Source organism: Arachis duranensis, chromosome 9 (genome assembly GCF_000817695.3).
Source record: "Arachis duranensis cultivar V14167 chromosome 9, aradu.V14167.gnm2.J7QH, whole genome shotgun sequence".
Classification (NCBI taxonomy): Eukaryota; Viridiplantae; Streptophyta; class Magnoliopsida; order Fabales; family Fabaceae; genus Arachis; species Arachis duranensis.
The window spans coordinates 57775090-57789627 of NC_029780.3; the positions used below are offsets into that span (position 1 = coordinate 57775090).

A 14538-nucleotide genomic window follows, 5' to 3' on the forward strand; every position below is an offset into this window, starting at 1 on the left:
GAACTCCTTTTGGTTCTCTTCTTGCCTTTGGATGCAAGAGCGAGTATATCCTTGGGGAGAATCATCCATAGAAGGTGGTCGAGGAAAAGAAGGTTCATTGGTTGGGAGGGAAGTTTCATAATTGGAAGTCGGTTCATCTTGGTAAGGGTATAGAGGTAGTTCTTGAGAGTAATTGTGTTGGAATGGTGGTGGTTCCATGTATGGTTCATATGGCTCATAAGGTGGTTGGTATGGTGGATAAGGATTAGGGTCATAATGAGGTGTTTGGTGATAGGGGACTTGTGAGTATGGTGGTTTAAAATTAAGTTGAGGGGGTGATTCGTAAGCATGTGGTGGTGGTTGTTGACAACTATAATAAGGGTCACCACATCCATTGGGTTGGTATGAATTAGGATTGGAATTATACCCATCGGAAACCAGAGAGTAGTCTTGTTGGGGTGGCGCTTGAACGGGTTGGATAGTATAAAATGACTTTTGGTCCTTGCGCATCTCCGTGAGGAGAGTAGTCATATCTCCAAGCACTTTTGTCAAACTTGATTCGGAAGGGGGTTGTTGCCAAGAAGGTTGATCAATCCCTTGATACTCCTCCCATCTTTGATTGTTCCATCCTTGATGCATGTCACCATTGTAGTTCCCATTCCCTACAACATAATTTGAGCCAAACTCATAGCCAAAGTGATGATGAGAATTCATAATGGTAAATAAAAACAAAAGCTACAAAGAATAAGCAACAAAGTCCTAATCCTAACAAAAACTACCCAACAAACAAAAGACAAACATATTCATATATTCACAATAGCCAATAACATAACACCATTACAATCCCTGGAAACGGCGCCATTAATTTGATGTCGACGATCATTGTCGGTCTAGAATTTATCTTGTAGAAATAAGAACTTCGTTGTAAGCATAGCTCCAAACCAACAAACAACTCTCACATCAAATTAAATTTTAGTTGTCACAAATAACAAACCCCAAATAAGAATTAACCGAAGTATTTGAACTCTGGGTCGTCTCAAAAGGGATTGCAATGAAATGCTCAATTATTGGCTCTGAAAGAACAAAGGGATTAAAGGGGGTTTGGTTTTATATTGGCAAGAAAGTAAATGGGCAAGAAAGTAAACAAACAATTAACTGATAAAAGGAAGGAAACATACTCCTGGCTAGACATAGGTAATTGAGATCACCATCCTTGTCTACAAACCATATATTGATAATTATGAGAGGCCAACCTATTAAGTCTATTTCCAAAAGCCTTAACTACGTAATATCTACTCCTAGGCTTGAAGTACGTTAAATAGGCTTGATGACATCAACCCATAAGTCCCAACCTATCTACTACTTAGATTAGTAGTGGGTTAGTATCAATGAGTATCAAATTGATCACCAAGGGTTCTCAATCACCAATTCATTGAGACCGAATGACTCAAGGTAACTCAATCCCTTAGCCTAGGCCAAGAGTAGATAAAACTACTCTTAAACTAAAGGAAGCATTCCATCAAACAACTAGAGTGCAAGAAAAATAAACATCACCAATTGCAAGAATTAACAAGATCTATAACCATCATGAGCAATAAATCAACAATATCAATGAAAATAAACATCAAAGAGAGCATGGAAACATAAAATTGCATTAAAAGAAAAGGGAATCCAACAAGAGTTCATCAATATAAAAGAGCACAAAACAAGAATTTATCAAGAGAAACTAGAGAATTAAGACATTAGAATAAGAAATTGTGAAGGAAACAAGATGAAATCAAGAAATTACACTTAGATTTAAGAGAATTTATCCTGATCCTAACCTAATTCTAGAGAGAAAAGGGAGATACTCTCTCTAGAAGACTAACTAAAGGCTCATGTTGACTAACTAAGTGCTCCCCCCTTTGCTCTAACTGGAATTCTACATGAAATAGCTTCAAGAATGGGTTGGAATTGGGCCTGGACAGCTTAGAAATTGCCTCCAGCATTTTGTCTTTAAGCGAATCACGTGCGAGCATCGATGCGTACGCGTCATGTACGCGTCCGCGCCATTTGGCAATTTTCTATCCACGCGTACGCACCATATACGTGTACGCATCGCCATGCGATGTCACTTCTATGCGTGCGCGCCTGGTACGCGTGCGCGTCCATTGATGCACTCCCAATCATTATTTTCTCATGCATTCTCCACTTTGCATGCTTTTTCCTTCACTTCTTCCATCCAATACTTGCCTTATGGACTTGAAATCACTAACAAATACATCAAGGCATTGAATGGAATTAACTTGAATCAAAATCACTAATTTAAGGGCCTAAAAAGCGTATTTTTACATTTAAGCACAAATTGAGGGAGAATTTCAAAACCATGCTTTTTTATTGAATAAATCTGGGAAAAGGTGATAAAATCCCCTAAAATAAGAACAAGATAAACCACGGAATTGGGGTTTATCATGTGCCAGGCACTATATCCTTGGGTTATGCATGCAAGTGTTTCTAGCACTATATTCGTGGGTGAATAACGTGTGCCCAGCACTATATCCGTGGGTCAATAGAGTGTGCCTGACACTATATTCGTGGGTGCGGTAGAAAAGCGACATCCGAAAGGATGTGTCGGGTTGGCATTTATGGTCCAACAAGTGATATCACGAGCCAATAGGACAGGCATTCATCATATGCATCTTTTATGTGCTTGTTTACTTTGATTACGTGAGTTCGCCTAATTGTATAACATGCCTATTTGCTTACTTGAACTACTTGCTTTATATGTTTCTACTTGTGTTTTACTTGTTTGCATTAATTGTGATTGTCTGGTGCTGAGGAAGTTAGGTAGGTGGTGGCGATGGGATTGCACGGAGGTTAGGTTGGCGACGGCTGTGGGATACAGAGGTGTGATTAGTATTAGTTAAAATTCCCCTAGGTTTAGACAACCCTGGTTTATGGTTTATGTTCTTATTATATTTATTTATTTTGTTCTAAGCTTGAATATCAGTATGTGAGTGGCGTTATAGGATTGCCTTCGGCGTCCCGGGGCCTTACATCTTACATTGTTGGACATTGTTACCACACTGAGAACCTCCTGTTCTCATTCCATACTTTGTTGTTATTTTTCAGATGGAGGTCGTAATTTACTTCGGTGAGATTGCGGATATGGTGACAGAGCGGACTATGGTTCCTCCTTGGTTTGATTTATATTACTTTGTTATAGTTACTCTCACATCTTTTTGTGTTTTAACTTTATGGCCTTAGAGGCTTACTTGAGAGATAGGTTGTATAAGCTATTTTAAATCTAAAACTCTGTATATTTCTATTTCTAACTAGTCGGCTTAAACTCCGCAAGCTGCGGCGAGTTCTATGTGATTATTATATTCTTATATTTATATATGTTCTATTCTCTTTCACCTATACCTTGTATCTTATGTGTTAGCTTCGTGCGGTTCATCCTCGTGAGCTTGAGGAATGGACTGATTGTGCTTCATTGCATACTCTGTGTGTCTTTTCTTTGATGCTATTAGGTTATTTACTTGATATTCACAGCATGCTTGTTTATGAGTGCCTATTTGGGATAATTGAAGCACTAGGCTTTTGATATTGAGACTGATCACATTGATATCGATTATTTGGTGTAGACAGGAACCCAATGGCCACTCGTGGACAAGGTCATACGCGTTTCATGAGAAAAGAGTAAGAATGAGCAATCGATCGATAACCATGTCGAGTTCATGGCGGCATTGGCAAATCTTGCAAACGTCATGGGGGCTACCGCTACTGCGACTCTGCAAGCTGTGCAGAGGTTAGGCCAACCGGCCGAAAACAGAAACAAAAATGGTAAAAGAAATGTGAATGAGAATGCGGGAGGAAACGGAGATAACATGGGAGGTGCTCTGATGACCTTGGCAACCTTTCTCAAGGTTTATCCTCTGAGTTTTCGATGTTCAACTAATCCCATGAAAGCGGATGACTGGTTCCAAGCAATGGAACACGCACTGCAAGTGCAGCATGTCCCGCATAACCAATATGTAGTATTTGCTGCTTACCAACTTCGGGAAGAGGCCCAGCATTGGTGGCAGGAAAAATGCCGCTTGCTACAGCTCTAGAATGCTGATGTTTCTTGGGATGTATTTCAAACGGCCTTTTACAAGATTTACTTCCCTAAGTCTGCAAGGAAAGTGAATGAGATGGAACTGATGCAGTTGAAGCAAGGTTCTGTGTCTGTGGTAGATTATACTAGCAAATTTGAGGAACTTTGTAGGTTCTCTACGGCGTGTCAGGGTGCCTCGAAAACCTATGAAAGTTGTAAGTGTATCACGTATCAAAGGGGTTTGAAGTACGACATCATGACTATTTTGGCTCCTATGGAGATTCGTATTTTCTCTGATTTGGTGAACAAGGCAAGAGTGGTTAAAGAATACGCGAAAATGGTAGCCTCGTTAAAGGAGACTTCTAGAGGAAATACTAGTAGGGAGCGTGACGATCATCTTGGACCAAAGGGACAGGATTTTAAATGAAATGAACAAACTCCTCAACATCTGCGAGGTCAAGGGGATTTCAAAAAGAACAACAACACTTAGTTCCACATGGAAAAGGGAGATGGTCGATGCTACACTTGCGGATTGCTAGGGCACCTTGCTAAGGACTGCCGTAGAGGGAGGAACCAAGGTGTGGGTAAGAGTCAGCAACTAGGCCGTGTGTTTGCTTTGGAGGCACGAGAGGCAACGGGGTCGGATCCTCTAACGATAGGTAAGCGTATACTTTGAGTCTTATGTTGCCTGGACCTGAGGTTAGTTTGGTTCTATCTTTTGTAAAGTCATCGTTAGAATTTAAGGAACTTAGAGTTTTGTTGGAAGTAAACCATGGGAAAGGAGGATTCTATCGACGGTAGTCGAGGATTTCGGACTTGTGATGAGTGTGGTTCAGCACTAGTGGCAACGGAAATACCGACTAACGTCCTTGCGGTTTTTAACTATGATTTTTGCCGTTTTAAGATTTAGAGTGATTTTCAAATCTGGTTTGGAGCTTTGGTTTAACTGATTTAGGTTTGAAACTAGGATTTGAATTTTTGATCAAGTGATACGATTTTAAAAGGAAAGTGAGTCCTGAGATTTTGTTGTCTTGTGATTTTGGGTGTAAATCTAACTTATCAAAATGGATTCAAATTTAAGGGTTACAATGAATTTAGGAAAATCATGCTTTAAAATGATTGATTTACCAATCAAAGGTTTTTGACTCTTTTGATAAGGTTTTAACATTGGACTCATTTAGATTGGACTTGTTTTAAAGGTTTTGAAAAGTATTACAAAATCGGTATTTTGGTTTAAAAGAAAGGATTTCTGGATTTCTTGTGACGATAAATCAGAGTGACGCAGCAGAAGTGGTACGCCAAGTTGTCGAAGAGTGAGTTCTGGAAGGGAGAAGTGAAGCTCTTAGGTCATGTGGTGAGCAAGGAAGGAATGACCATAGATCCTTATAAGGTAGAAAACGGTGATGGGATGAGAAAGACCGACAACAGTGACGGAAGTCAGAAGCTTCTTGGATTTAGCCAGATATTACCGGAGATTCATTGAAGGATTTTCCCGGATTTCATTACCGATGGCTAGGATTGACAAGAAAGGAAGTGCCTTTGTTTGGATGACGAAGTGTGCAGAGAGTTTTCAGACTTTGAAGCAGAAGTTAACTTTAACACCTGCTTTAATCTTGTTGGAACTGCATGAACCGTCCGAAGTATACTATGACGTTTCTCTGAAGAGTTTAAGTTGCATGTTGATGCATTACCGGAGTGTGGTGGCTTACGCATCGTGTCAATTGGGACCGCATGAGGTGAACTATTCAACTCATGATCTGGAATTAGCGGCGATTGTGTTTGCACCGGAGATTTGGAGGCACCACCTGTGCGGAGTGAGGTTTAGCGTCTTTTCTAATCATAAGAGTCTCATGTATGTCTTCGATCAGAAAGAGCTTAAAATGTGTTGGAGAAGACGGATGGAGTTGCTAAAGGATTATGATTTTGAATTGAGTTATCATCCTGGAAAGGCGAAGGTGATCGCAGATGCATTGGGTCAGAAATCTTTAACAATTGCTTGGGTGAGAATCAAGTAAAAGGAGTTAGAGGGTAAGTTTTGGATCTTAAGCTAGACATTGGTGAGGTGGCCGAAAGAGCTTGTTTGAGCCAGTTGTAGATTTCAATCACGTTTAAAACGGAGATTCAGAAGGCTCAGCAAGATGAGCGGAAGCTTCAGAAATTGTTGCAACCAGTTGGTGATAAGAGGCGTGAAGAATTTACAAAGGATGGTGAAAGATTGTGGAGAGATAAGGGGAGAGGTTGCAATCAGGATGTCGGAAGTTTGAAGATTTTCTGTTCATTCCAGAAGCATGAAGATGTATTATAACTTAAAGAAGATGTCGTGATGGCCTGGGGAGAAAGGTGATGTAGCTACTGTGGCATCCAAGTGTTTGACCTGTTAGAAGGCAAAGATAGAGTATCAAAAGCCGTCCGGAATGATACAACCTAATTGAGATTCCTTAGTGGAAGTGGGGTATGATGCGGTATGGGTGGTCGTGTTTTGCTTAACCAAATTTGCTCATTTTCTGCCTATCCAAGTGAACTATTCTATGGAGGAGTTGGCGAGAGAGAACGTTGACACGGTAGGATGATGGTGAACGAGGTGCCTTGGCAACTTGTTGGATTAGTAACGTTGAAAGTAGGATGCTTCATGGGGAATATATGTATATATATATCCCATCGCGTGATTCGGATTTTCGAGGGCGAAAATCTTTTTAAGGAGGGGAGGATGTAAGAACCCGCGTTTTCACGTAAAACCATTTTAGTGAAATAATTTGTGCACAAAATATATTCAAAATTTAGAAGTTTTAATTTGAAAATATAAATGAGAAATTTGGTTTCAGTGCATTTTTCTGAGTTGGAAAATGTATTTCTTTCGAAAAGTTCCTGTAAAAATGCGTACTAGCGATTAAGCTGGCAGTACCGGCTCTAGTCTGTCCAGTATTGCATATTTTGGGAAAATAAGATGTTGAAAATTGATTTATTGTTTTGAGAAGATAAAAAATAATTTAGAATCGAAAACCAGACATTAATCTTAAAGGTTTTGGCCCAAAGTGGGCCAAACGGACTAAAAACGCTAATGAGTTGGACCGGACCCAAGGTCCAACATATATAAGCTCATTTAATGAGCATCTCAGCCTATTCTCCCCCATTTTGATGAGAGAGCGGCGGTTTTGAAGAGAGGAGAGGAGGAAGAGAGTGCACTTTTCACCTCTACCTCCCAGAAGCCATAACTTTTGATCCGAAGCTCCGATTGATGAGCCGTTTGTGGCCATGCGAAGCTCTCGTTGAGCTCTACGTTTCTATCTAAAAAAATCTGGCAAGAAACCGTGTCTCAATTCCCAGTTTTGTGCCCTAGATTTCTGCATTTTTGACGTTATGGTTTTGAGTAGATTTTGTGGTTTTGGTTGGTTAGGTGATCTCTAGTAGCGGGTAATTGATGGATTTTATCCCTAATCTCATTGGCTAAGGTATGGAACCTCTTTATCCTTGTGGTTTGGTATAGTATGAGCTTTAGTTGTTAATGTATGGTTATGTTGTATGTATGAAGCTTGTTTTTAGAGCTTGGTGGAAGTTTGATTGGAATCAAGTTTGGTGTTTGAGCATATTGAGAATAGAACCAAGATATGGTTTCGGTTTTCTTTATGTAATATGTAATGTTTATGGACACTTAGGCTAGTGGCCCATAGGATAGGATTGAATTGGATATGTGGTTGTTGTGGTATATGTATGATGATGGTGATTGTTGAGGATTATTAGTGCTAATTATGTATTATGATGTTGGTTAATGTTAGTTATTGTTTGATGATAAATTGTTGGAATTGATGAAGATTTATAGTGGTTGTTGATGTGGGTTGGTTGATGATTCTTGATGATTTGATTTTTTAGATGTTAAATAATGATGTTGAGGTATGAGGTATATTGAATTTTGAATGAATCTATATTTTTGAATATTGGTATAAAGCATGAATGAGGTTGTTGAGGAAGATTGATAGTGAAAGAATGATGATTGTTGAAGGTGTTGGTGGAAGATTGATTATGGTATTTTATATTTGATGTTTGGATTGATGAGTGTTGAAGGGGTTGATAATTGAGATATTAAATGTTGGATGTGGTATAGTTGAATAAGGATAGAAATGGTGAGAAGTCATGTTGAAGTTAATAAGGTTAATGGAAATTTGGAAAAATGTGAATTAGGTTGGATTTAGAATTATTGAATGGTTTAGAAGGTTGTGTGAGTGAGAAAATGGTTGAGGTAGTGTTTGTATGAATTTTGAGCTGTTTTGGTATCGTTGATATGTGATTGAATTGGTATTGGATTGAGGGTTGGTCAAAATTTGAGTTGATGAGATTTTGGGTAAAAATGGATTTTTGGTGAACTTTGTCTGATCATAACTTTTACTCAGCTTTCAAAATTTGTTGATTTTGGGTTAGAATCAAAGGTTATTGAAAACCCTTCGATTTGATATAAAGTTTGCAAAATTTGGAATTTTGTAGAGGAAGTTATGATCATTCAAAGTTGGTATTGAAAATCTGAAATTTTGCAAAGTTGCAGAATTTTAGGATTTCTGATATGTGCGCGCGCACAGCCTTGTGCGCACGCACAACCCTGTGAAAATGTTATTCTGTGCGGACGCACAGACCTGTGCGTACGCACAGGCAGGGGAAAGGGCTCTGCTAGCAGCGCTAGCATAGGTTGTGCGCCCGCACATCAATGAGGAATCACGACCTGTGCGGACGCACAACCTTGTGCACACGCACAAGTCGGGAAGGGACGTCTGTTAGGGCCGCTTGCACAGCATGTGTGTGTGAACAGAATTTATTATAGTACCTGTGCGTACGCACACTTTCAAAATCTTCCTAGGTGTGTGCACGCACACCCCTGTGCGGACGCGCACGCCTTGTTTTATAATTTTAAACTTTGTTTTCAACTGTTTCACCTTCCCGACAAGATGGTAAGCTTCTATAACACCATTTTAAGACTCTTTGACTTATTTTCGGGTACTATAACATGGAAAAGGTCCTAGGGGGTTTGATTCGGGTTTTTTTTTTAAACCTAGCAGACAGAGGTTTAGGTTTCTGGTGTATTGTAGAAGAGTTAGTTGAGAGGGAAGGAAGAGTGGTGCATATGGTGGTTGTTGACAATGAATTGGGAAATTGATGAACTAATGAGCTTGGAATGGAAGTGATGAAATGATGATGGTTATGATGAGTTGAGGACTCAAAGAGGAATGATGATCTTGTTAAATAATGAGAGTGTGCCAGGCACTATATCCTTGGATTAAGTATGATAGTGTGCAGGGTATTATGTCCTTGGGATTGAATTATGATTGATAATCTTTTCTGCTGCAAGAGTGTGCCAGGCACTATATCATTGGGTTATGCATGCAAGTGTGAGCGGCACTATATCCGTGGGTGAATAGCGTGTGCCTGGCACTATATCTGTGGGTCAATAGAGTGTGCCCGACACTATATTCGTGGGTGCGGCAGAAAAGCAACATCCGAAAGGATGTGTCGGGTTGGCATTTATGATCCGACAAGTGATATCACGAGCCAATAGGACAGATATTCATCATATGCATCTTTTATGTGCTTGTTTGCTTTGATTACGTGAGTTCGCCTAATTGTGTCACATGCCTATTTGCTTACTTGAACTACTTGCTTCCTATGTTTCTACTTGTGTTTTACTTGTTTGCATTAATTGTGATTGTTTCATGCTGAGGAGGTTAGGTAGGCAGTGGCAATGGGATCGCACGGAGGTTAGGTTGGCGATGGCTGTGGGATACAGCGGTGTGATTAGTATTAGTTAGAATTACCCTAGGTTTAGACAACCTTGGTTTATGGTTCAAGTTCTTATTATATTTATTTATTTTGTTCTAAGCTTGAATATCAGTATGTGATGTGGAGTTCTAGAATTGCCTCTGGCGTCCCAGGTCCTTACATCTTACACCATTGGGCACTGTTACCATACTGAGAACCTCCGGTTCTCATTCCATACTTTGTTGTTGTTTTTCAGATGCAGATCATAATCTACTTCAGTGAGATTGCAGATATGGTGACAGGGCGGAGTATGGTTCCTCCTTGGTTTAATTTATATTACTTTGTTATAGTTATTCTCACATCTTTTTGTGTTTTAACTTTATGGCGTTAGAGGCTTACTTGAGAGATAGGTTGTATAAGCTGTTTTAATTCTAAAACTCTGTATATTTCTATTTATAACTAGTCGACTTAAACTCCGCAAGCTGCAACTAGTTCTCTATGATTATTATATTCTTATATTTATATATGTTCTATTCTCTTACACCTATACCTTGTATCTTATGCGTTAGTTTCGTGTGACGTCTCACGCTTTTGTAATTTTGTAATTTGATTATTAATCCTTCATCAGGCTTCTAGAATATATTAATTCCTTCTTAATATATACATATATATATATATGTATATATGTATAAGTCGTAGAACTGTCGTAACCTCTTATTAACCTTTGCCTTACGGCTAGAGGTAAAGCTTAGGGTAATTGAGGTGTTACAACGCGCATGCATTCATGTCAAACAGAAACACATGGTCGCGTAAAGGAAATTCGCGTACGCAGAAATCCCAGGTCATGCGTACGCATGGTCCTACGTTTTATAAACAATTTTTGGCTAAGTTTGAAAACCTGCAGAATTTCAATTTTTAATCCCAAACTTCCGACACGCATAACTTTTTTTTTTAAATCAGTTTTTTTTGTTCTTCAAACGACGTAAACTTAACAAACCAATTTTCATATAAAACAGACTTGAAACAATTTGGGGGTCCGAAAGCGAAGTTATGGCTCACCAAAGTTTGGCTAAAAATCAATTTTTCACAAAAACCTCAAACCTCAATTTTCATTAAAATCAAACTTAATTCCCACTTCCTATACATGTATCCAGCACAACAACAAACCTCTTTAAAATGCCAAAACCTCCACATCCTAGCTTAATCAATTTTACTCTTATATGCACAATCCTATATACTAATTACCCAACTAAACAACAAGATCATCATCCTTCATCACGTATACATAGTCATTTCTTAATACCTTGCCAATTATTACTAATTCACCATATAACATTATATTCCATCACCAACATCAGTTATCAAGCTAAAAATCAATTGAAAATCCATAATCATTATCAAGGTACTAAACATTTAACGCATTCAAACATTCACACCTAGCTTATGGTCATCTAGCCTAAGTTTTCACAAAACCTTACACATTAAATACGAGAATCCTAAAGCATACCTTGGCCAGTTTCTACGTATAACCTGAGATACCACCAAGGCACCAATCACAACCCCAAAGGTCCAAAATCTCTAAGACAATGACTCTCAAACTCCACCAAGCCTCCAATGTATTAAATCAAGCTCTAATTTTCATATACACCAACCTAATTCACATTTTTACATATATATATATATCCAAAATTTAATACCCAAATCATAAAAATCAATGACTTAGCTAGTGTTCTATAATTCTCACCTTACTCAAGCACCAATGAAGCAAGATTAAGCATTTCTCTTAAGCTAATTCGAACCTAAACACCAAAATTTAACAATTTTCAATACCTTTGTTCATAAATTTCAAAACTAAAGGTGAAGATATTGAGGAAGAAAATGTGGCTTTTCCATCCTCGACGCCATGAACGTGTGGCCGCAAACGGTGCGACAATCGAAGCTCCAGATAAAAAGTTACGTGGATTTAAATCTATGCAAGGGTTTGGAACCTTAGAAATGTTCTTCCCCTCTTTCTTGGTTGTGCATCTGCATTTCCTGAATATGGAAGAGAAAGAATGAGCTGAAGCTCACTTTATTTGATGAGTCAGTTTGGCCAACGAGCCTAGTTCGGGTCTGGTTCGACTGGTTTAACTGGTTCGGCCAATCTTGGGTCAAATTTTTTGAAATTGGTGTCAAAATTCTTGTTTTAATTAGCTCTATCCAATTAAACTATAAAATTTGCATTTCTAATTTCTTTTATAAAAAATTAATTTATTGATTAATTATTCGCTAATTTTACGGGGTTTACAGGTGGCATTTAAGGAACTGCATACTGTCACCAATAAACTTGTTAAGAGTTGGGCGAAGGAAGGAGGCAGCGAAGGGCTCGAAGTCCAAATCAAGAACAAAGTTGGCATTAGAACTACAGCAACAAAAAACTTGAATGCATGCACCAAAACAAGACAAAAAGGAAGAAAGGAATTGATTTACCTTCCATCAACAAGCTCCTCCTTGAAGCACAAGTGCTCGGCAGCTTGCAACTCTTCTACAACAAGAGCATGGACATTGACACGAAGGTACTGCCAAACATCAAGCCTTGGACGAACTGCCAGAGCAACCCAGGGAGGCAAAATGATTTCTTCCTATGTAAATACACAAGTAATAAAATTGAGAAAAAATTCACACAAATGATGATGATATTATATTCTAATATATACTAATATATACTTGGACCTGAGTAGATTTAAGAACTTTTCCAAAAGCACCATTAGTTAGCTTCTGCCTATTCTCCTTAGGGATTTTCAAACTCAGCAATCACATGGTGGTGTTACAAGATCCCTTTACCGTTGGCTTCGATCCTCGACAGAAGATCTAGAATCTCATTCTTGTTGGCTGTCAGTATTTTGTCAAGCCTTTCATGGAGGTTGTAAATGCGGGTCAAATGGTTGTTGGCCATGCCCTCTGAACGATCCACATGAACAAAATAGTCAATTCAAAACAGCATTGGATTGGATTTTGTAAAACCCGGTTAATTGATGAATAATTAACCTACAAATTAAAATTTATTCTAGAAAATTAAAAAGTGAAATTTTATAGTTTAATATGATATAGAAAATTAAAATGAGAATTTCGACACTAATTTTAAAGAATTTGGCCCAAGATTGTGCCGAACAGGCCGAACTGGGCCAACCGGGTCCTGTATTGGGCCCTTGGCCCAACCCAATAGCCAATTAAGTGAAGGGCATAGTCCTTCCTTCCCCACATGAAACATAAACATGCTGAAAGAGAAAGGGGGAGCATGAAACCCTTTCCCTCATTCAATTCAAATTTCAATTGATCATAACTTTTAATCCGGAGCTCTGATTGCCGCACCGTTTGTGGTCACGTGACCGCGAATTTGAGCTCTACAAAGTCCAAAACTTTATTCAAGAGGTAAGCCATGAATCCCTCTCTGATTTTGCAGCCCTTGAGTTCAAAATTATTGGGTAAACTGTGTTGAGATTTTGAGTTTTTGATGTTATTGGATCCAAATAGTTTGAGGGAAAGGCTTAATCTTGCCTCTTTGATCCTTGGGTATGGTAACATTCTCAACCCTAAGTCAAATACTTGAGTTTTTGTGATTAGATATTGAGTTGTATGTATGGGTGCATATTATGCATGTTAGGCAAGGTATATATGTAAATGGATTGGAGCTTGATGCAGATTTTGGAAGCTTGAGGTGATTTGCAAGCTAGAAATATGATCTTGGAGGTGTTGGAGTCTTGAAAGTTGAGGATGAGTTGAATTGGAGGTATTCCGGGTTGAGCGGGAAACCGGCCAAGGTATGGTTTCGGTTTCTTGTATCTAAAATGTAACGTAATGTGAAAATTTAGGCTAGAAACCCTAGGATAGGAATCAAATTTGAGATGTTGTTGATTGGTTATAATGGATTGTTTAGATTATGTGGTTATTGTTTTTCTGAAGGAGGAATTGATGTCCTTGTTGATGACGCATGTGATTTGTGTTTGATGATATTTGGCATGTATAAAGGTTGAGTTGAAGTTAAAATTGTGCTTGATATGGATAATTGGTTTTGTATGTTGAACATTTTGGTTGTGGGCTTTGATGAAAATGGAAGGTTGAAAATTAATAATGTATATTGTGAATTGTGAACTTGGATTATTAAGTTAAGATTGATAAAATTGAGAATTAATGACTTCTGGAATGAGTAAGGAAGTGGGAATGTGGTTGAGGCCGAATTGGTAAGGTTTGAAAAGAGTTTTGAAAAGAGTTTTGAAATTTGAGATTTATTGGTTTTGGTGAAAAGTTTGATTTTGGCCAACTTTGGTAAAGCATAACTTGAACTCCAAACCTATGATTTATGTCAAACTTATTTAGAAATAAAATTTGGTCCAAGATGTTTATGCCGTTTGAATAACGGAGGAAAAATGTTTTAAAATGAGGAAGTTATGCTCGATCAAAGTTTGGTGTGCAAATTGAAAATTTTGGACTTAGCAACTTTTTTGGTGCTGTTGCATTGTATGGATATGCATACATTGTCATACGTCTGGCCGGCCCATATGCGTATGTGTAAATGGTAATGCATACGTGAAATGGGCCAAAACGCACGCTCACGCGTACGCATAGCACACACGTACGCGTGTGTACGCAAAAATCCACATACGCAGTCAGTCATTTTGGGATGGTGCTAATGTGTATGCATGAATGGTAATACGTATGCTCACGCGTACGCGTGACCCTATTTTCAGCAAATATTGGTTTTG

At 38.6% G+C, this 14538-nt stretch overlaps 1 pseudogene; it reads right to left on the bottom strand.

Moving 5' to 3' along the window:
• Nucleotides 1-12079: 12079 nt before the first annotated feature.
• LOC107465648 (sucrose synthase-like) lies at nucleotides 12080-12731 on the bottom strand (annotated as a pseudogene).
• Between the last annotated feature and the right edge of the window lie 1807 nt (nucleotides 12732-14538).